Source organism: Entelurus aequoreus, linkage group LG10 (genome assembly GCF_033978785.1).
Source record: "Entelurus aequoreus isolate RoL-2023_Sb linkage group LG10, RoL_Eaeq_v1.1, whole genome shotgun sequence".
In the NCBI taxonomy this organism is placed as follows: Eukaryota; Metazoa; Chordata; class Actinopteri; order Syngnathiformes; family Syngnathidae; genus Entelurus; species Entelurus aequoreus.
In genome coordinates this window covers 66,880,720-66,903,577 of record NC_084740.1, presented here as the reverse complement: position 1 = coordinate 66,903,577, position 22,858 = coordinate 66,880,720, and positions in this window count along the sequence as shown.

Here is a 22,858-nt window from a genome sequence, read left to right as displayed (position 1 = left end):
AAGATAATTCTTCTCACTAAGCAGATTTTATGTTAGAGTGTTTTACTTGTTTTAAGGCAGGGGTGCTCATTACGTCGATCGCGAGCTACCGGTCGATCGTGGAGGGTGTGTCAGTCGATCGCCAGTCAGGCATTAAAAAAATAGTCTGAAAAATGAGCGATCATAAATCTTCACTATGACGTCACTTTCGTCACTTGATTGACATTCACGGCACCCAAGGGTCTTCTGGGATGACGCTGGCTGCGGCCAGCTCATTATTAAGAAAACATTACCGACAGGAAGGCGAGAAACACTTTTTATTTCAACAGACTCTGGCGCCGTACCTGTCGTCAAAACTCCAAAGACCGACTGCACAGTTGCACAATGAAAGCTCTGCTTCATCCTGCCTGCACTAACAAAATAAGAGTCTCAGAAAGCTGCCGTGCACAAGCTAGCAAGCTACGGAGTTTGCCGCCAATGTATTTCTTGTAAAGTGTATACAAAGGAGTACGGAAGCTGGACAAATAAGATGCCAAAAACCAACCACTTTCATGTGGTATTGGACAGAAAGGAGGACTTTTTTTCTCCTCCATTTGAAAATGCGGATGTTATCAGCACTACTGTCTGATTCCTATCAATGCAAGTCATCAGAATCAGGTAATACACCAACTTATATTCTTGTCTTCATGAAAGAAAGGAATCTGTATGTGTTAAACATGTTTGCATTATCTTTAAACACCTTTAACTTGTTAACAATATTAACTATGTGTTAAACATGTTTGTATTATCTTTAAACACCTTTAACTTGTTAACAATATTAACTCTATGTGTTAAACATGTTTGCATTATCTTTAAACACCTTTAACTTGTTAACAATATTAACTATGTGTTAAACATGCTTGTATTATCTTTAAACACCTTTAACTTGTTAACAATATTAACTACATGTGTTAAACATGCTTGTATTATCTTTATACACCTTTAACTTATTAACAATATTAACTATATGTGTTAAACATGCTTGTATTATCATTAAACACCTTTAACTTGTTAACAATATTAACTATATGTGTTAAATATGCTTGTATTATCTTTAAACACCTTTAATTTGTTAACAATATTAACTATATGTATTAAACATTCTTGTATTATCATTAAACACCTTTAATTTATTAACAATATTAACTATATGTGTTAAACATGCTTGTATTATCTTTAAACACCTTTAATTTGTTAACAATATTAACTATATGTATTAAACATTCTTGTATTATCATTAAACACGTTTAATTTATTAACAATATTAACTATATGTGTTAAACATGCTTGCATTATCTTTAAACATCTTTAATTTGTTAACAATATTAACTATATGTGTTAAACATGCTTGTATTATCTTTAAACACCTTTAACTTGTTAACAATATTAACTATATGTGTTAAACATGCTTGCATTATCTTTAAACACCTTTAACTTGTTAACAATATTAACTATATGTATTAAACATTCTTGTATTATCATTAAACACCTTTAATTTATTAACAATATTAGCTATATGTGTTAAACATGCTTGCATTATCATTAAACACCTTTAACTTGTTAACAAAAACATATATTTCATAAATAAGTAAATATAAATTATATATATGAATGAGGTAGATCCCCGCGACTTGATCAATTGAAAAGTAGCTTGCCTGCAGAAAAAGTGTGAGCACCCCTGTTTTAAGGGTTTTGGTCCGAAATGATCTCAGTAAGATATTACAGCTTGTTGCTGAGATTTTATGACCTATATTGCGTAAAACATGCTTGAAACTAGAATATCAACTGTTGCAAAGCTGTGTCATCAACACTCACGAGTATAAAACTACTTTTTTAAAGTAATCATTTCTTATTTCAAGCATGAAAAAAAAATCATGACTTTGACACAATTGTGTCTCATAATTAAAACGGTTGACAGCCAAATGGACTTTGCTGTTTTATTTTCAATGAAACAAGAGAGAATACGTACTCATATAGTAGTACAGTTGGCACAGTACAGCAAACTGACAGTTAATATTTAAACATTTTACATGTGACATTTCAAACTATTTTGAACAGAAATAGTTCATACACATTCAGATGAATTCCTCAAAATTACAATAAAAAAATGTTTTGGCCGGGGGCCAGGCTGTATATATGTGCACCAATTGACTGAAAAAGCATGCACTTGGCGCGATGATGTCATGTTATCGATGGAAAAATGCATTTTTAGACAATATGATTTGCCTGAGTGGCTAGGAGACCCCGAGAGTAACAAGCGGTTGCCTTGTTGCCTTTCCATTAAGAACAATACATTAGTTTTTAGTGTAAGTTTGCTGGTTTCAAGAAATGTAATGCCGAGCGCATATCTTTTTTTTTTATACCAAGAAAAGTGCACTTGTTATTAGTGAGAATATACTTATTATAAGCTATTTTGGGGTTCATTGAGGTTAGCTAATTGTACTTGTTTTGGAAAGTCTTGACAAGCCACATTTTCTAGTTCTATTGGCAGATAATTTTGCTTAGTTCAAATAAAATACCCCTAATTTTTGTTTAGTTTTTTCTTGTTTTTGAACACTGACTTTTTGCAGTGAGCCTAGAGCAGGGGTCACCAACGCGGTGCCCGCGGGCACCAGGTAGCCCTTAAGGACCAGATGAGTAGCCCGCCGGCCTGTTCTAAAAATAGCTCAAATAGCAGCACTTACCAGTGAGCTGCCTCTATTTTTTAAATTTTATTTATTTACTAGCAAGCTGGTCTCGCTTTGCCTGACATTTTTAATTCTAAGAGAGACAAAACTCAAATAGAATTTGAAAATCCAAGAAAATATTTTAAAGACTTGGTCTTCACTTGTTAAAATAAATTCTTTTTTTTTTTTTACATTGCTTCTTATAACTTTCAGAAAGACAATTTTAGGGAAAAAATACAACCTTAAAAATGATTTTAGGATTTTTAAACACATATACCTTTTTACCTTTTGAATTCCTTCCTCTTCTTTCCTGACAATTTAAATCAATGTTCAAGTAAAAAAAATTTTTTTATTGTAAAGAATAACAAATACATTTTAATTTAATTCTTCATTTTAGCTTCTGTTTTTTCGACGAAGAATATTTGTGAAATATTTCTTCAAACTTATTATGATTAAAATTCAAAAAAATTATTCTGGCAAATCTAGAAAATCTGTAGAATCAAATTTAAATCTTATTTCAAGGTCTTTTTAATTTCTTTTAAAAATGTTGTTCTGGAAAATCTAGAAGAAATAATGATTTGTCTTTGTTAGAAATATAGCTTGGTCTAATTTGTTATATATTCTAACAAAGTGCAGATTGGATTTTAACCTATTTAAAACATGTCATCAAAATTCTAAAATTAATCTTAATCAGGAAAAATTACTAATGATGTTCCACAAATTCTTTTTTTAAGTTTTTCTCTTCTTTTTTTCGGTTGAATTTTGAATTTTAAAGAGTCGAAATTGAAGATAAACTATGTTTCAAAATGTAATTGTCATTTTTTTTGTGTTTTCTTCTCTTTTAAACCGTTCAATTAAGTGTAAATATCATTAATTATTAATAATAACATAGAGTTAAAGGTAAATTGAGCAAATTGGCTATTTCTGGCAATTTATTTAAGTGTGTATCAAACTGGTAGCCCTTCGCATTAATCAGTACCCAAGAAGTAGCTCTTGGTTTCAAAAAGGTTGGTGACCCCTGGCCTAGAGTAAATCAGGCCCACAGTGTTCATTTAGTTGCTGTGAGACCATTTTCTTTTATAATTTTGAGATAAACGAGAGGTGTGTAAGGCCAGTAATTCAGAAGGAGGTCAGGGTCGAGGTTAGGTCTTTTAAGTAGTGGATGAATAACCACTGTCTAGAATGCGAGGTGGACAATACCAGAGGAGAGTGATAAGTTCATAATATTTGGCACTGTAGGCCCTAATATTGCAAACAGCTCCTCCATGAGTTTCCCCGGAAGTAGGTCGAGTAGACATGTTTGTTCCCCTAGCGTTACGTCCGTTAAATGAGAGAGATCATTTTGAAGAGCATTTGCCCTAATGCCCACATTAGTATTGTTGAAATTGGGATTTGGTATTTTTAATCTCCTTTCTAATGAGCTCAATTTTCTTTTTAAGAATTGCATGAAGTCATCAGCCGAATGTGTTGCGCTTCTGGGAGAAGGGTTAGCGATACTACTAAATGACGATCATTTTTATTGAGATAGGTAAGATTGGAGGAGGGTTGTCTCGATACCAATATTTTGGTACCGGTACCAAAATGTATTTCGATTGTCAATACTTTTCAATACTTTTCTAAATAAAGGGCACCACAAAAAAATTGCATTATTGTCTTAATTTTAACAGAAAATCTTAGGGTACATTAAACATATGTTTCTTGTTGCAATTTAGTCCTTACATATTAGTGAACATACTAGACAACTTGTCTTTTATTAGTAAGTAAACGAATATGCACTCCTAATTAGTCTGCTGACGTATGCAGTAACATATTGTGTCATTTATCATTCTATTATTTTGTCAACCTTATGAGGGACAAACTGTAAAAATGTATTGTTTACTGTTAATATCTGCTTATTTTCTGTTTCAACATGTTCTATCTACATTTCTGTTAAAATGTAATAATCACTTATTCTTCTGTTGTTTGGATACTTTACGTTAGTTTTGAATGACACCACAAATTTAGGTATCGATCTGATACCAAGTAGTTACAGGATCATACATTGGGGATATTTTAAGTTTTCATGTGTCCAGGGACGTATTTACTGAGTTTATAAACATAATATGATTTTTTTTTTTTAAAGAAAAAAGTTTTGTACAATAAATGTTGTACAGTAAAATATTAATGTAATCATAGTAGTATCGACTAGATACACTCTTGTATACTTGGTATCTTTACAGTGGATGCCAGGTGTAGATCCACTCATGGCGTTTGTTTACATTGTGACGCCGGTGAGCTGTTGTATCCTCCTATGGCCTCTTAGTGAAGCATGTTTAGCTATTCCTTGTCCTGCAGTGATAATGATACTTGTAAGAAACTTACTTTATTGGTTGCCATGGAGGCGATAATTAGTGATTTAGAAATAGCTAAAACACTGCAGACTGCGGATGGACATTAACTGCTATCTAACTAGCCATGTCTTAAAGCACCTCTTCCTGAGGGTGTTTCAGTGTTATAACTTCACCTTTATCTTTAGTTTTTAGACCAAAAATATATGGCGAACCGGTACTTTTCAAACAGAGTATAGTACCGTTTTTGATTCATCATTACCCCCATACTATATTAGTACCGGTATACCGTACAACTCTAGATTGGAGAAATAATCAGTTTAAACTAAGGTAAGAGCGTGTTCATAGGTCATTAAACTATCACTCCATGCTTGACGGAAAACCTCCTGTTGATAAAACCTGCTCGAATGAGAGACGAAACGTCTTCTCAAACATTAAACAGTCCAGTTTAACCGGTTCAGTGCACTGCAAAAAGTCAGTGCTCAAAAACAAGAAAAAAAAATACAAAAATTAGGGGTGTTTTACTTGATATAAGCAAAATTATCTGCCAATAGAACAAGAAAATTTGGCTTGTCAAGACTTTCCAAAACAAGTAAAATTAGCTAACTTCAATTAACCCAAAAAATACCTTAAAAAGTATATTATCACTAATAACAAGTTCACTTTTGTTGGTAGAAAAAAAAAATTTGACCTTTTTGCTCAATATATTGAAAAATATCTTAAATGAAGTAAATGCTAGTGCCATTATCTTGACATAATGATATGCGCTCGGCATTACATTTCTTGAAACCAGCAAACTTATAGTAAAAACTAATATATTGTTCTTAATGGAAAGGCAACAAGGCAACCGCTTGTTACTCTCGGGGTCTCCTAGCCGCTCAGGCAAATCATATTGTCTAAAAATGCATTTTTCCATCGATAACATGACATCATCGTGACAAGTGCGTGCTCTTTCAGTCAATTAGTGCGCATATATACAGCCCGGCCCCTGGCCAAAAAAATGTTCATTGTAATTTTGAAGAATTTATCTGAATGTGCATGAACTATTTCTGTTCAAAATTGTTTGAAATGTTAAATGTTTAAATATTAACTGTCAGTTTACTGTACTGTGCCAACTGTACTACTACATGAGTACGTATTTTCTCTTGTTTCATTGAAAATAAAACAGCAAAGTCCATTTGGCTGTCATCTGTTTTAATTATGAGACACAATTGTGTCAAAGTCAGATAAAAGCCAACCGGTGTATGCCAATATATGCTCAGCTAGCTGAACAAAACATCCCTGTTAGCTTTGTGTTGTAGGTGACAAAGAAAATAGGTGTCATCTAACAACGAGGGCTGTCAAAATTAACAAGTTAACTCATGCGATCAATCACCAAAAATATTGCATTAATCATGTAAATACGCAGAATAATCACACAGTTTATTTTGCTCCTTTACCGTAAACGGACTCTAACAATGAAATTACATTTGTGACCAATTATTGAGGCCTTTTTAACTTAATTTACATTTTGAAGTTAAATGAAATCATGCAAGCGAGTAAAAGATGTGATTAGTCATGATTAATCCAATTTCAAAAGTGCGATTAATCTGATTTTTAAAGTGTATTGTTTGACAGCATTACTAATAACGTCTCAGGTAATATTGATTGATTGATTGATTGATTGAGACTTTTATTAGTAGGTTGCACAGTACAGTACATATTCTGTACAATTGACCACTAAATGGTAACACCCGAATACGTTTTTCAACTTGTTTAAAGGCCTACTGAAACCATTTTTTTTTATTTAAACGGGGATAGCAGATCTATTCTATGTGTCATACTTGATCATTTCGCGATATTGCCATATTTTTGCTGAAAGGATTTAGTACAAAACAACGACGATAAAGATCGCAACTTTTGGTATCTGATAAAAAAAAGGCTCGCCCCTACCGGAAGTAGCGTGACGTAGTCGGTTGAACATATACGCAAAGTTCCCTATTGTTTACAATCATGGCCACCAGCGGCGAGAGCGATTCGGACCGAGAAAGCGACGATTTCCCCATTAATTTGAGCGAGGATGAAAGATTTGTGGATGAGGAAAGTGCAAGTGAAGGACTAGTGGGGAGTGGAAGCGATTCAGATAGGGAAGATGCTGTGAGAGCCGGGGGTGACCTGATAGTCAGCTGGGAATGACTACAACAGTAAATAAACACAAGAGATATATATACTCTATTAGCCACAACACAACCAGGCTTATATTTAATATTCCACAAATGAATCCCGCATAAAAACACCTAGGTGTTTGTTATGCTAGCTCCTAGCTCCTAGCTACTAGCTCGAGCTAGTTATAGCTCGAGCGGGTTATATGGACGGGATCCCGTCCATATAACCCGCCAATACAATTCAAACACCTGCACAACACACACACTCACTCAGCCCAAATGACCGTTCACCTAACCCAAGGTTCATAAAGCTTATATATTTAACCAAAGTTACGTACGTGACACGCACGTACGGGCAAGCGATCAAATGTTTGGAAGCGCAGCTGCGTACTCACGGTATCGCGTCTGCGTCTGTGTATCCAAATCAAAGTCCTCCTGGTAAGAGTCTCTGTTGTCCGAGTTCTTCGATCTTGACTGCATCTTTCGGGAATGTAAACAATGAAACACAGACTGTGTTGTGTTGCTGACTTCCCTCGCAAAATACTCCGCTTCGCACCGACAACTTTCTTCTTTGCTTGCTCAGCTTCTTTCTCAATAATAAGGATGAACAAATTGCAACAGATTCACCAACACAGATGTCCAGAATACTGTGGAATAATGAGATGAAAACAGAGCTATTTCGTATTGGCTTCAATGGGGGAGCCATACTTCTGTTTCACTGGCTACGTCACTCGCATACGTCATCCTCCAAAGGAATTTTCAACCGGAAGTTTAGCGGGAAATTTAAAATTGCACTTTATAAGTTAACCCGGCCGTATTGGCATGTGTTGCAATGTTAAGATTTCATCATTGATATATAAACTATCAGACCGCGTGGTCAGTAGTAGTGGGTTTCAGTAGGCCTTTAAGTCGGGGGCCACGTTGATCAATTTGTGGTATAAATGTATCAGCATAATACAGTCATCACACAAGTTAATCATCAGAGTATATACATTGAATTATTTACATTATTTACAATCCGGGGGGTGGGATGTGGAGGGGGGGTTAGGTTTGGTTGATATCAGCACTTCAGTCATCAACAATTATATCATCTGAGAAATAGACATTGAAACAGTGTAGGTCTTACTTGGTAGGATATGTACAGCGAGCAGTGAACATAGTGAGCTCAGAAAGCATTAGAACAAGTATATACATTTTATTATTTACATTTGATTAATTACAATCTGGGGAGGTGGGATGCGGTGGGGGGAGGGTGTTAGTCTAAATAATAAACTCATTCAATTTCTACAATCTGCCAAGCGGCGGGCCGAAACTGGCCCCCGGGCCGCACTTTGGACACCCCTGGCTTAGGGAGAAGAATTTGTTGTAACGTATGGGTTATATAGTTCATGTGTGATGATCATTCATAATTTGCATGTTTGATTTAACTGCTGATAAATTGATCTATTAATATTTACAGCTAAAAAGAGTTTAAAGGGAATTGATTTGAATTATACATGTATTTGATGTTGATTATTTGAAAAACACTGACACTGAATTGAGTTGTTTCTACTCAATAGCCTAACAAAGGGTTAGCTAAAAGACTGCATGTTCCACAATGCATTGCGGAAAACCGGATGTTAGAAAGACCGGGAGCAGGTGCATTGTGGTTGTTGAGATGAGAACTACGAGCCTATGTGGCACTAAGTGATTTACTTTGACTAAAATAGTTGCCCCCCATTAAAAATCTCTTTAAGGTCAGAAAATGCGATTTAAATACTGTTTATAGACTAATTTTTTTGTGATGTCAAGGTTTTCTATGTATTTCTATGCAGCATGCGATATTTAGTTACACCAGCAGAGGGCGCTTAGTGCCGTTGGTATCAGTAGCTGGCGCCGTAGAAGAAGTCTGTCAGTACGTGATATGAAAAGAAGCATATGCATCAAGCTCCGGTTGTAACGCTGTGTTAATTGTTTTGCAGGTAAGCTTGTTTGCATATAACACATACAAGCAGTAGTAGAATTTATTCTGAACCTTTTAGAGTAAGCAATGTTAAGTTAAGGTCTGTTTTGTGAATGTTATGAGTTAAAAACGAGTCACATTCAGGGTATTTTCTAAGATGGCGGACGTTGGTCCGAGGGTAACCACGGTGACGAAGCAAAATACAGTTAGCTTTAGTTTAAGAGTAAGTTCACGACATAACTCCTCAGAGATACTTGAAAATAAAATGTTAAAGGCCATTTATGTTACAAGGACATGCTAAACGAACTTTTGAGTGTTGTATTGATCATAAGCACACCAGACACGTGTGTCAAAGCTGAACTATTGTTAGTGTGCTAAGGCAGTAGATTTACAGTCGCACATCGGACAGTAGATTGCAGAGGTGTGGACTCGAGTCACATGACTTGGACTCGAGTCAGACTCGAGTCATGAATTTGATGACTTTAGACTCGACTTGACAAAATGTAAAGAGACTTGCAACTCGACTTAGACTTTAACATCAATGACTTGTGACTTCACTTGGACTTGAGCCTTTTGACTTGACATGACTTGCTACTTTCTCCAAAACCTAAAGTTTAAAAAGTTATTTGGGAGCGCTCCGTAGCTTTAATTTTGTACGTGTCTGTCTACCAGCGTGTGTGCTGCGTGTCAGCGTGTGTGCTCTCAGTACAACAGCCAATCAAATTAGATCTACATTGTTTTCATCACACAGCATTCAGCCAATCAAATTGCAGGACAACCAATGAACAAGAGTTGTCAAACAACGCGCCAGTGAGAAAGATTTATACCAAAGTTGGTTTCGTTCGGGTATAAAAACTACGACTTGGTCAACAAAAAACGAATTGCCGTATGCAAATCACGCAGTTCGAATATTACAGACGGAGACGCAACAACTTCCAACTTCGTTCGACATTTGAAGTTGCACAAAGAAGGGTAAGTTATGAATGTAAGATAACGTTTATTGGCTAAGTAACATGACTTTTGTTTGCTGTGTAGTTAAATCAGTGAGGCTGTAAACTCACTGCTAACGTCATAACCATAGACATCTTATAAGTAGACGCAGCATCGAGCGCTACTGCCTACTGGCGCAGACGGACGCGGGGCCGCCATCTTGGAGTGGTGATCCGCTCCACTAGTGCAATTCATTTGGCAGGAGCAATGAACTGTCAGCGCATTTAATTCATTTTACCTCACTGAATACCACTCATTTTCACGCGCTTTTTTGTCATACGTGTAGCTATGATAACGGACACATGTTTTATTATTCATAGTTTGCTTAACAGTAATATAATATTCTTATATGCTATAAGTGACCAGACGTCCGAGATCAAAACTGGGAATATAAGCCCAGAGAAAGGGGAAAAAACGGTCAGCTATTTTTAAATTGAAGAAACAATATGATTACGTTATATATACATGCGTATATCCTACATAAACAATGTATGAATACATTAGATATCTATATATCTTATAGACCGTATCTCTGTTGCTGCAGCAGCAGAGAGTTTATTCTGTCTTGACACTTTGTATTGATATTTTGTATTACATTCTTCCCTTAAATGATCATGTTTACAGTGATTGTTATATATGTATTTTTTATGTATGTCGCTTTGGATAAAAGCGTCTGCCAAATACTTAAACATATATAAACACCTGAAAGTCTTTATATCAGCTAAAACCACCAATCTGTTTCACTGGATTCAGAATAAAACCAAATGCTGTCTTACCCAACAATGTTAGTATTTGAATATTGTTACTTGAAGACTTATTCCTGGTTACAATTATACTGTTAAGAAAGTATTGTCTTATATTTTGCCTAAAATGAGAATGCATCATAATCAGTGGTGGCTGGTGAATTTTGTTTTAGGTGGGGCTGAAAGTTTGTAAACCAAACCCCTGTAGGGGCGTCATCCTCCCCCAGAAGATTTATTTGTGATTTTCACATACAAATATTGAAGATCTTTGCTCCTTCTGAACTCTGTGGTAATGTTATTTTCATAAAATACAACCAATAGTACGTTAATGTTAAATCTTACTTGTGAAAAGTAATCCCCCGATTCCTATTTTCAACAGTCCGCTCATTTGAGCAGGAAAACGCTGAACATCAGCCCGGCATCTTTGTTTTCTACCTGTCAACTGTCAGTTTAGGCTGCTCGTCGGGTCCTCATCACCACTTCAAGATGCAATTTGCTCGCGTCACAGCAACCAATACTGCGTCTACTTAAAAGATGTCTATGGTTATAACATCATTTCAAACACAGCAATATGTTGCGTCCACTGCAGTTTGCTACCTTATTTATACTTTTTGTCAAGTGATTTTTTTAAGCAGGGTTGCATGAGGTACCTACAAATAACGTCACGTTAGTCAATGTATCACACACAGTAACATAACGTTAGACGGCGGTCAGCAGCACCGCATATTTTAGCCACCTACAAAAAGACAAACATAGTCAAATAAAGGTCAGTTGAAATGTATACTATATTAAGAATATGTGTACATATTGCATAGGGCCCTGACATCTAAAAAGTACAACTCTGTTCATTGTTATGTTCATGTATTTATGTTTTTCATGTGTACGCACAAATAAACACACATACAGTATGAGATGAGATCAATGAGATAAGGTAAGAACAGAATAGAAACTGCTGTGGAACTAGTTACAATGCAATATGCCATGGAAATACAATGTTAACACTTTTGTACAAATAAGTACAGTTGCACTTGTTTTTGCAAATGTGTTTATTCTGTAAAGGAATGAGTTAAATGTTTAAAATTGTTTAAACTATTAAAATGACTGGTTAATAGTGCTATTATGAATTGCAATGTCAGTACTATTTTTTTTCCTGCTATTTCAAATGCACTTGTTTTAATAAATAAATACAGCGGTTTAAAAGCATACACAATCTGTGTAAAAATATTAGTCTGTGGTTAAAAGGACTTGAAAGGACTCGAAACTCAAAATGCAGGACTTGTGACTTGACTTGAGACTTTCCAGTCTTGACTTTGGACTTGACTCGGGACTTGCCTGTCTTGACTCGGGACTTGACTCGAGACTTGAGGGCAAAGACTTGAGACTTACTTGTGACTTGCAAAGCAATGACTTGGTCCCACCTCTGGTAGATTGAGTACAAGTAATGATAAGATGACATAAATAAATACATATAATGGGTGAGGGCGGAACTACGTCACTTCCGCCTACCAATCCCCTAGCAACCGGGAATTCGTTGAAAACAAACCAGCTCACAGCGAACACAGCATTGACAGAAAAAGCATTTAACGAGCGTTGTGGCTTGGAAGTCGGCGTTAAATCCTTCATTTACGCATTTTTACTTATTCGCATATCGTGTGAAAAAACGAAAATGTATTATTTGCGTCAGACTCGTCTCAGTGAACTTTAAAGCTTCTCAGGCTTAGCTTAGCTTGCTAGTTAGCTTAGCCTGCGCGCTACTAAGAAAGAGACGCGTAAGTTATCAACAACAAGATCAAGTGTTAGTGTATAAAATATTGAGAGATTTGAGGGCTACATGTATTGTTTAATTACAACAAAGAAGAGTTTAAACAGAGAAGGGGGAGGTGGCAAAATAACCTAATAAGGAAAGTAATACCAAGATTACGGGTAAATAATACTGGAATGTCCGGCCAAAAACCCCAAAAGAAAGCAGACTGACCCCTAGTAGCCTGGTCCTTGTAAGTTGTAGCCTTATGAAGGCGCAGTACAGCAGGCCAATAATGTACAAAATATATGTCTTTGTATTGAAAAGTCTTGCAGACAGCATTTTGCAACTGTCTTGAAAAGTTGATTAAATGGCAACATGAAAATTATAGGGTTTATTGGTTTTTAAAAACCCAACTGTTAAGTGCAAATTTAAACGAAACCGGTTTTCGAAAATAGCTAGCTAGGCTATAGACTATATAGTATATACCGCATGTTATTTTTGTACAACAACTTCAGCTGTCGAACGTTATAAGGTACAAATTCAACAAGTACAACATTAGCACGGACGGTATAGCCAAGTTGTGGTTAAAAAGGTGGATTTTTGTTCCTTATATTTACCAGAAACGAAGTGATCCAAACACACGACCCGGGACTTTGGGGGACTCCAGTGAGAACCGTCCTCGTTTTCCCGGTGTAAAGCTGCGAGCCATTTGTCTCGTCTCTGTGGGCTTTTATCACGCTTTGGCAGAGCAAAATACAACCTTTGTTTTCCCTGTTTCCAGTTGTGGTTAGCACAACCAAAAACAACACAGTTTTTCGGCATTTTGGAGGCAGAATGACGGGTTTAACCAGCGTAGGTCGACAGGTTAAAGAGTAATGGCAACGGTTTGTTTTCAACGCCGGTCTGGTTGCTATGGCTCGAAGAACCCGTATGTAGCTCAGTTGCCCGGATGTCGGCCCTCACCTATAAATACATATAAATACAATCCATACATTATTAAACAGTGATTAAGAGCATGATTCAAAGGTAGATAGAAATAGTAAAAAGGGTTTTTGTGTATATACATGTATGTGTATACATAAATATATTTTTGGAATATTTGTAAAATTGTTGAACTCCAGACATTGTATTTTGTAGAAGAAGTCTGTCAGTATGTGATATGAAAAGAAGCATATGCATCAAGCTCCGGTTGTAACGCTGTGTTAATTGTTTTGCAGCTTGATCCTGAAAAATAAATGTGTCGCACAACGAAAGAGTTGGCCCATCTTTCGAGCCATGTAACACCTACGGGTGATGAATGAGTAACAGATAACAAGATATAAGGATTGTTTGTACCGTTTTGTATCCCCATTTTTTTCTTATATAAAGTACAACTTTATTACACACATTTTGACGTCCTGTCCAATACTTTGATCATAGTTAATCTACAGAATTATCTTATCAGACAGAAAATAAGCAAATATCACCCTTATTTGAGATATTTAATCCTACTTAGATTTCAGTTTCTGCAGTGTGCTCTAAGAATACGATGACCTGGCTGAACAACAAAAGTGATCGTTTACTACTGCAGGCATAGTAGACCAACCGGGTGCTAGAACTCGTTTTATTTGTATTTGATTGTTTTTCAAACTGTTTTATCTCCTACCTCAATTATGTGAACTGATTTGATGTGGATGCTGGTTGACCTTCATTAAACTTCTTATTGTCCACTGGTCTTTTCGGGGTCATGGAGTTCATGTGGCAAATGTTTTGCTAATGTTTATCTTTTTGAAAACACAAAGGACGCAGCGGGTCTCACTGTGGTTAATTAGGAGTGATGTCAGGATACTGTAGCATGAGGCGAATAACAAGCCAGGCCTCAGGGGAACACAATGGAACAACTAATTACGAGTCAGTGGTCACACCGAGGTGGCCTAAAGGGACGCTGTGCCTGACAAACAAACTGATGCTGATGACAATAATTACGTTTGTTAATATAGCACCTATTAAACACAACAACTCCAGTCCGCCGTCAACATGAGAAACTTTAACATGTTGTGTATTTCATCATCATTCTGTTTTAAGGGCCGTGATTTCAAGCTAAAGACTGCATAAATGTAAATGTTGGATGAATATCATGTCATTGTGGCCAGCAAAGCTTTGCACAGTGAGAGAACCGACACAGTTTAAAATGTTTTACAATGATAGCTATCAATAGTATATCCAGATACTAGTCGGACAGTGTGGCATTCATGTGTGTGCATCACACGGGTTCAGCTCTCGGTCCACAAAACACTAAAAGGCGCATTGTATAATTTACCAAGGGAAATGTACGAAGACCAGTTTTAAAGACTGCACAGTATTAGTCCGAGTACCAATCCCTGCGGGACGCCATGAATGACTTTTACACGCACAGATCCTTTATTTGCATTATTTGCAAACTATAAGTCAGTGGTTCTTAACCTGGGTTCGATCGAACCCTAAGGGTTCGGTGAGTTGGATTCAGGGGTTCGGCGGAGGTCAAAACACACCCGAGTCATCGTGTAAATACAAACGTCTCCCTATCGGCTTATTACGGATACGGCAACAACTGACTGATTTGCAGGTGTGTAATTTGTTGTGAGTTTATGCACTGTGTTGGTTTTGTTGTTGGAACAAGGTGATGTTCATGCACGGTTCATTTTATGCACCAGTAAAAAAAACATGCTAACACTTTAGTATGGGGAACATATTCACCATTAATTAGTTGCTTATTAACATGCAAATTAGTAACATATTGGCTCTTAACTAGTCATTATTAAGTACTGATTAATGCCTTATTCGGCATAGCCTTATTATAACCCTGACCCTCTAACCCTGACCCTAACCCTAATCAAATAACTCTAAATTAAGTCTTTATTACTTAGAATATGTTCCCCTACAGTCCAAATAACTCTAAATTAAGTCTTTGTTACTGAGAATATGTTCCCCATACTAAAGTGTTACCAAAAACATATAACTTTGTCTTGAATTTGAAAAAAACAAACATTTTATTTTTCACTAAAGAAGGGTTCGGTGAATGCGCATATGAAACTGGTGGGGTTCGGTACCTCCAACAAGGTTAAGAACCACTGCTATAAGTGTAACGAACGCCAGCGAGCTTAGCTGTGTGCGACGTTAAGTGAACCTGTGTTGGCATTTATTGTTTTCACAAAACATCTTGATCGTTAAATGTGTTACTGCTCTGTGTGTCCGGTAGTGCGCACACCAAGGTTTCTGGGTTGGTGCCAGCAACTTGAGGGTTCCAGGTTCGATCCCCGCTTCCGCCATCCTAGTCACTGCCGTTGTGTCCTTGGGCAAGACACTTTACCCACCTGCTCCCAGTGCCACCCACACTGGTTTGAATGTAACTTAGATATTGGGTTTCACTATGTAAGAGCGCTTTGAGTCACTAGAGAAAAGTGCTATATAAATATAATTCACTTCACTTCACTGGACTATTTTCTGTTGCTCAAGAGAGCCATCCCAGCAGGCACAAGACATTGAAACAACGTTGAGAACCTGATGAATTAGGTCCTGATGTTGAGCAACTCAAAAATAACGTTGAAACATGCTTTTTGACAACGTTTCATCAATGTCAGGTTCTGACGTTGATTTCACCATTGAAATTTGGTAATTTCTTAACCAATATTCTGCAACACAAATACAACGTTGAAACAACATGCTTTATGACAACGTTTATTCAATGTCAGGTTCTAACGTTGATTTGACCATCAAAATTTGGTCATATCCCAACCTATACTCCACAACACAAATACATCGTTGAAACAACATGCTTTTGACGACGTTTATTCAATGTCAGGTTGTGACGTTGATTTGACCATTGAAATGTAGTCATTTTTTAACCAATATTCTGCAACACAAATACAACGTTGAAACAACATGCTTTTTGACGACGTTTAATCAATGTTGGGTTGTGACGTTGATTTGACTATTGAAATTTGGTCATATCCCAACCTGTACTCCACAACACAAATACAACGTAGAAACAACATGCTTTTTGAGGACGTTTATTCAATGTCAGGTTCTGACGTTGATTTAACTATTGAAAGTTGGTAATTTCCCAACCGATATTCTACAACACAAATACAATGTTGAAACAACATGCTTTTTGACAACGTTTATTCAATGTCAGGTTCTGACGTTGATTTGACCATCAAAATTTGGTCATATCCCAACCAATACTCCACAACATAAATACGACGTTGAAACAACATGCTTTTTGACGACGTTTATTCAATGTCGGGTTGTGATGTTGATTTGACCATTGAAAGTTGGTCATTTTCCAACCAATATTCTGCAACACAAATACAACGTTGAAACAACATGCTTTTTGACAACGTTTATTCAATGTCAGGTTCTGACGTTGATTTGACCATCAAAATTTGGTCATATCCCAACCAATACTCCACAACACCAATACGACGTTGAAACAACATGCTTTTGACGACGTTTATTCAATGTCAGGTTGTGATGTTGATTTGACCATTGAAATTTGGTCATTTTTAACCAATATTCTGCAACACAAATACAACGTTGAAACAACATGCTTTTGTCAACGTTTATTTGTTGATTTGACCATTGAAATTTGGTCATTTCCCAACCAACAACGTGGATCCAATGTGATACATTAACGTTGTCTCAATTTACAAATACAACTATTTTGCAACGTTGTTTCAAAGTCAGTTTTAAAGGACATGTACGTGTAATCAACGGTGTATCAATGTCTTGTACCTGCTGGGATAAAGTAACTACCATAGCTTACTTTCACACTGCATGAGACAGTTGCAGCACCCTTTTCTTCCAATGGTTTCTCCGATTTTTCACTTTCAAGACGATCTTCATGAAGTGGAAACTGCTTTACAAACTAAGAGTCGCACTGGACAGTAGGGTGACAGCTCTTAGGCTACTGGCTAGCAGTGCTCAACGAGCTCAACTCAATCAGGTGGGAAGTGCGGGAGAGCAACCGAGCCCGGGGAAGAGTGCAGAGCTGGTCAGCGTGTTGCATTGTCATGATCCGTGGTCCGGATCATGTTTTGTGTTTTCTATTTGTTTTGGACTCCTTTAGTTCCTGTTTGTGCACCTCCTGAGTTTGTTACCATGGCTACTTATTATTTGCACCTGCCTCTTGTGTTCGGGACGCTCACCTGTTACTCATCAAGAGACATTATTTGAGCCTGCCTTTGCCAGTCAGTCAGGCTGACTTCTTTGTTTGCTTCATGCTCGCGTCACGTAAGTTTTGGTTGTCTCCTAGGTTATGCTAAGTTTAGTTTCGAGTGCGATTGGCACCTTGTTCCGTCGGTTGGTTTTCTGTTTTTGTACCTCTTTGAGTGTTTTTTGAGAATTAAATGATGTTCCTACCTGCAAGTCCTGTCCGGAGTCGTCCGTTTGCATCCCGGGAAAACGAACCGCGCAGTAAGCCGCAACCAAACCGTGACATGCATAAGAAGCCCAACAAACAGGATTTAAACTAATTACATGCAGTTCCTTGAATGCCAATGGTATGTTTTAATCACTGTATCAGAATGTGACGGGTTTTTTTAATTATTTTTTTATTTTCCACTTCAGCGGTGAAGGTGGAACCGTAATCTGTCGGTTCAACTGACACCATCACCAACCAAGCTGATCTGAACTCAACTTGCACAAAAATAAAAAGGCTGCACTAAGTGCCAGAGGTGGGTAAAGTAGCAAGATTGAAATTGAAGGTGACAAAAAGTTTTTTCTATACAAAAAAAACTGAAGTACTGTAAATGTCAAGGAGTAAATGTAACTTGTTACTACCCACCTCTGCGAGAAACTAAGGCTATTTGTCCTATTCTGATTTTTTGCTCAAATCCGATACTATGTAGTCCTTCACGATACCAAAAAAAGATGACTTGTGTTTGTATATCAGGGGTCTTCAACGTTTTCCAGGCCAAGGATCCCCGCACTGTTGGAGGAAAGGAAATGATGATTATATTTCAGTTTAAACTCATCCTAAAGGTACCTTGTTATTGTACAATACTAACAATATTGGTATGCGTGGCAATCGCTAGCTGACAACTAGAGCACTAATAGCTAGTTGATTACTAGCGTGCAAATTGCTTGCTGACAACTAGCGCACTGATCGCTAGCTAGCAACTGGAGCGCTAATTGCTACATAGCAACTAGAGTGCTAATCGCTAGCTGACGAATAGAGCAATAATTGTTAGCAGCAACTACAGCGCTAAATGCGTACATGAATACAATAATATAATTATTTATAAAAAGAATATTTAATATTCAACGTAAATATAATAGTATTTTAATGTTGTACGGTGGGTCTGGATTAGTTTTTGCATCACCCCACCAAGAATGGCATTTCCTTGATGCGAAGAGCTTAAAGTCCGAAAAAGGAAAATATGATACTGCTTGATCTGCTCACAGATGCGACCTGGTGGTTGTTTGAGCACACTGCCGGTAGTCCTGGATAAATTAACCAAGCCCTACTCCTTAACGCTTCAGTCACACGCAGGATTCTCACGGGAATGAGGCAAAAATAATCATCCAGACTCACTGTATGGTATTATGACAATGTGTTGGCCCAACGTTCATGTGTATTTAAAGACATTTACATTTGAAGAAATGTTTTTTATAAAAACGATATATTTAAAAAAAATCAACCAAAGCCAGCCCATTGAAAATGTGTGGCCCCTTCTGCAGTACCTTTGCGTACACGGGTGTTGCAGCCCCCGTTTATATAATTTGAACGGAAACATCCGTGAAGTGAAACTGTAAGCCCTGGCAAATTTGTTGCAATTTCGAGGATTTTCTACAAACGGAGTCAACATTTTCTAACCAAAATTCTTTAGTTTAGGACAGGGGTCGGCAACCCAAAACGTTGAAAGAGCCATATTGGACCAAAAATACAAAAATATTAATCTGTCTGGAGCCGCAAAAAATTAAAAGCCGTATATAAGTCTGATAATGAAGGCAAGTAGGTGTCTATATAAGCGATATTAGCCTACTATCAATAAGCTATGTGTTACAGGCTGAAGCAAACCTTCGTTGACAGAAATGTTGAAATGTAATATTTATTCTACACATTTTTACAACATTGGAAACCATTCGTAAATCAGAGGCTACTCAGTAGGTGAGAACTCCTGTAAATTACTGGCTTTCAATGGCCAAAGGTATAGATGTCAGTGTAAAAGTTAAAGGACCGGCAGGTTGTCTTCTTTTAATAGATTTATTACAATCTTTGGCAAGCTAGGTAATGTTTGCTGTGGTCTGGAACACATGGCACACAAACAACTATCTGAAATACAGTCAATATTACATACAGATAATGTGTCATAAGAAATGCAAAACAAAATTGTATACAAAGAGGATAAAAGTAAAGGATATTAAATAAGCTCAAATATACCTAAAAATGAGGCATAATGATGCAATATGTACATACAGCTAGCCTAAATAGCATGATACCATTGATTAGCTTGCAGTCATGCACTGACCAAATATGCCTGATTAGCACTTCACACAAGTCAATAACATCAACAAAGCGCAACTTTATGCATTCACGCACAGTATAAAACATTTGGTGGACAAAATGAGACAAAGAAAGAGTAGAAGATTTTACATGTAAACAAACACAGTCCACACTATGGTAAGTTCAAGAACTGCTGAAATTAGTAGGACAAAACGATGTTTACCAAATACTCTCATCAGTGAAGCATACACACAAACATATTAAACAGTGGGCTTTCTAACAATTGGGAAGGTTTGTGTCATGTTTGTCCTCAAACAAAAACATACTAAAACAAAGATCTTTTTCCATTTTCAATCCTTTTTTAAAAATGCTCCAGGGAGCCACTAGGGCGGCACGAAAGAGCCGCGGGTTGCTGACCCACGGTTTAGGAGATAAGTGTGTCATTGAAGTGAGTTCCAAAACATTTTATTTTCGCCGTTGACTGTTTTCTATTCCTATTTTGAAGAAGAATTGTCACCTTTTGATGAAGTATAAGTCGGACGGACGTGACCTTAGCGTTCAGACTCCAGTCAAAAACATATCGATTTGTTACCACACAGGAAAAATTTACATATATATTTTTTTTTAATCTGAATTGTACTGTTCACACTTACAGAAAAAAAAATAGATACGGGTAAAGAAAATGGGGATTGATCGGTTGTGTGAACTAAGAGTACCAGTACCAAGGCAAGACCTTTCTTAGGTGGCTTCTATTGAAGAAAACTTATCCTGCACTGCCAACGTTTCAGACTTGAGCACACGTGTAAATTGTAGGACTTATGTTCTGCATTACATGAGATTTTGACTTATCACTTCTAAGTCTCATCAACAATCGGGTAGGACAATGTTATGAGAGTTCCTCGATACCTTATGGGTGTGTCACGTCACACAACTTTAGGCGGTCCTTGTATGACAATTTGTGTGTAACTTTGGCAATGCTGGTTCAAGCATAGAAACTTCCAATGAGTAAACTGTTTCCCTCTGTGAACCACAAAAGCATATTTATCTGTAAAGATTTTAGCATTGATTTATTTCCAACCAATCTAAAAACCGTTGATGACTTCATTGACACAGTATACAACTTGTCTTTGTATCCAATCATAATGAAAATGAGCAAAATAGTCATTGACAACATTTTTACTAACTTCATGGGAAATCAAATCACCAGAACCCTTTTCATTTACCGAACAAAACTATAAATGCAACACTTTTCTTTCTGCTCCCAATTTTCATGAGTTGAACTCAAAGATCTAAAACTTTTACTATACGCACAAAAGACCTATTCCTCTCAAATATTGTTCACAAATCTGTCTAAATCTGTGTTAGTGAGCATGTATTCTTTGCCAAGATAATCCATCCTACCTCACAGGTGTGCCATATCAAGATGCTGATGAAACAGCATGATTATTGCACAGGTGTGCCTTAGACTGCCCACAATAAAAAGCCACTCTGAAATGTGAAGTTTTGCTTTATTGTGGGTCTGGGGGGGGTCAGAAAAGCAGTCCATATCTGGTGTGACAACCATTTGCCTCACGCGGTGCAACATATCTCTTCCACATTGAGTTGATCAGGTTGTTGATTGGATGTTTTCAGCTTCCAGGAATTGTGTACAGATCCTTGCAACATGGGGCCGTGCATTGTCATGCTGCAACATGATGTGATGGTCTCAGGTGAATGGCACAACAATGGGCTACAGGGTCTTGTCACGATATTTTTGTGCATTTAAAATGCCATCAATAAAATGCACTTTCATTCGTTGTCCATACCATAACCCCACCCCTACCATGGGCCGCTCCATTCACAACGTTGACATCAGCAAACCGCTATCCCACACGACGTCACACACATTGTCTTCCATTTGCTCTGAACAGTGAAAACCGGGATTCATCCGTAAAGAGAACACCTATACAATGTGCCAGACTTTGGTTATGCAAACCAATTGTTGCAGCAGCTGTCCGGGTGACTGGTCTCAGACGATCATGGAGGTGCACCTGCTGGATGCGGAGGTCCTGGGCTGGTGTGGTTACAGGTGGTCTGGGGTTGTGATGCCGGTTGGATGTACTGCCAATTTCTCTGAAAACGCCTTTGGAGACGACTTATGGTTGAGAAATGAACACTCAATTCACGGGCAACAGCTCTGGTGGACATTCCTGCATTCAGCATGCCAATTGCATGCTCCCTCAAAACTTGTGACATCTGTGGCATTGTGCTGTGTGATAAAACTGCACATTCCAGAGTGGCCTTTTATTGTGGGCAGCCTAAGGCACACCTGTGCAATAATCATGCTGGTCCTCTGTAATGCCCATTAAACCCAATAAAAAAAACATCCAGAAACGCAAAAATACTCCATTTACATTTCGTGACTAGAATTTTAACCAAGTATTAGTGTTATTGTTATTATAAGCGCTAAGGCAGACAAACTATTTATAGCGGCGCCATGATCACTAGCTTGTGTGCCAATGTTGACATGATCGACTGATGAGCTGCTCCCTCGTATCCTTGCTCTTCAAACTCTCTCACCTGGATAGAAGGATGAGGACGTTGGTACACTTTGACAGCCAATTTAGACCCGGGAATGGCAAGAAGGAAACTAAAAGACACTTGGTCCCACCCCCACTTTATTTTGCGAGGATTATGAGTCATTCTTCATCTAAATGGGAATATATGAACATCCTAGCAGTCAGCATCCTAACGACAGCAGACATTGTACAGTAAGTGATGTTTGTTGGCTCTCATGATGTCTGCAGTGAGTAATAATCAGTGATGATGTTGGGAAAAAC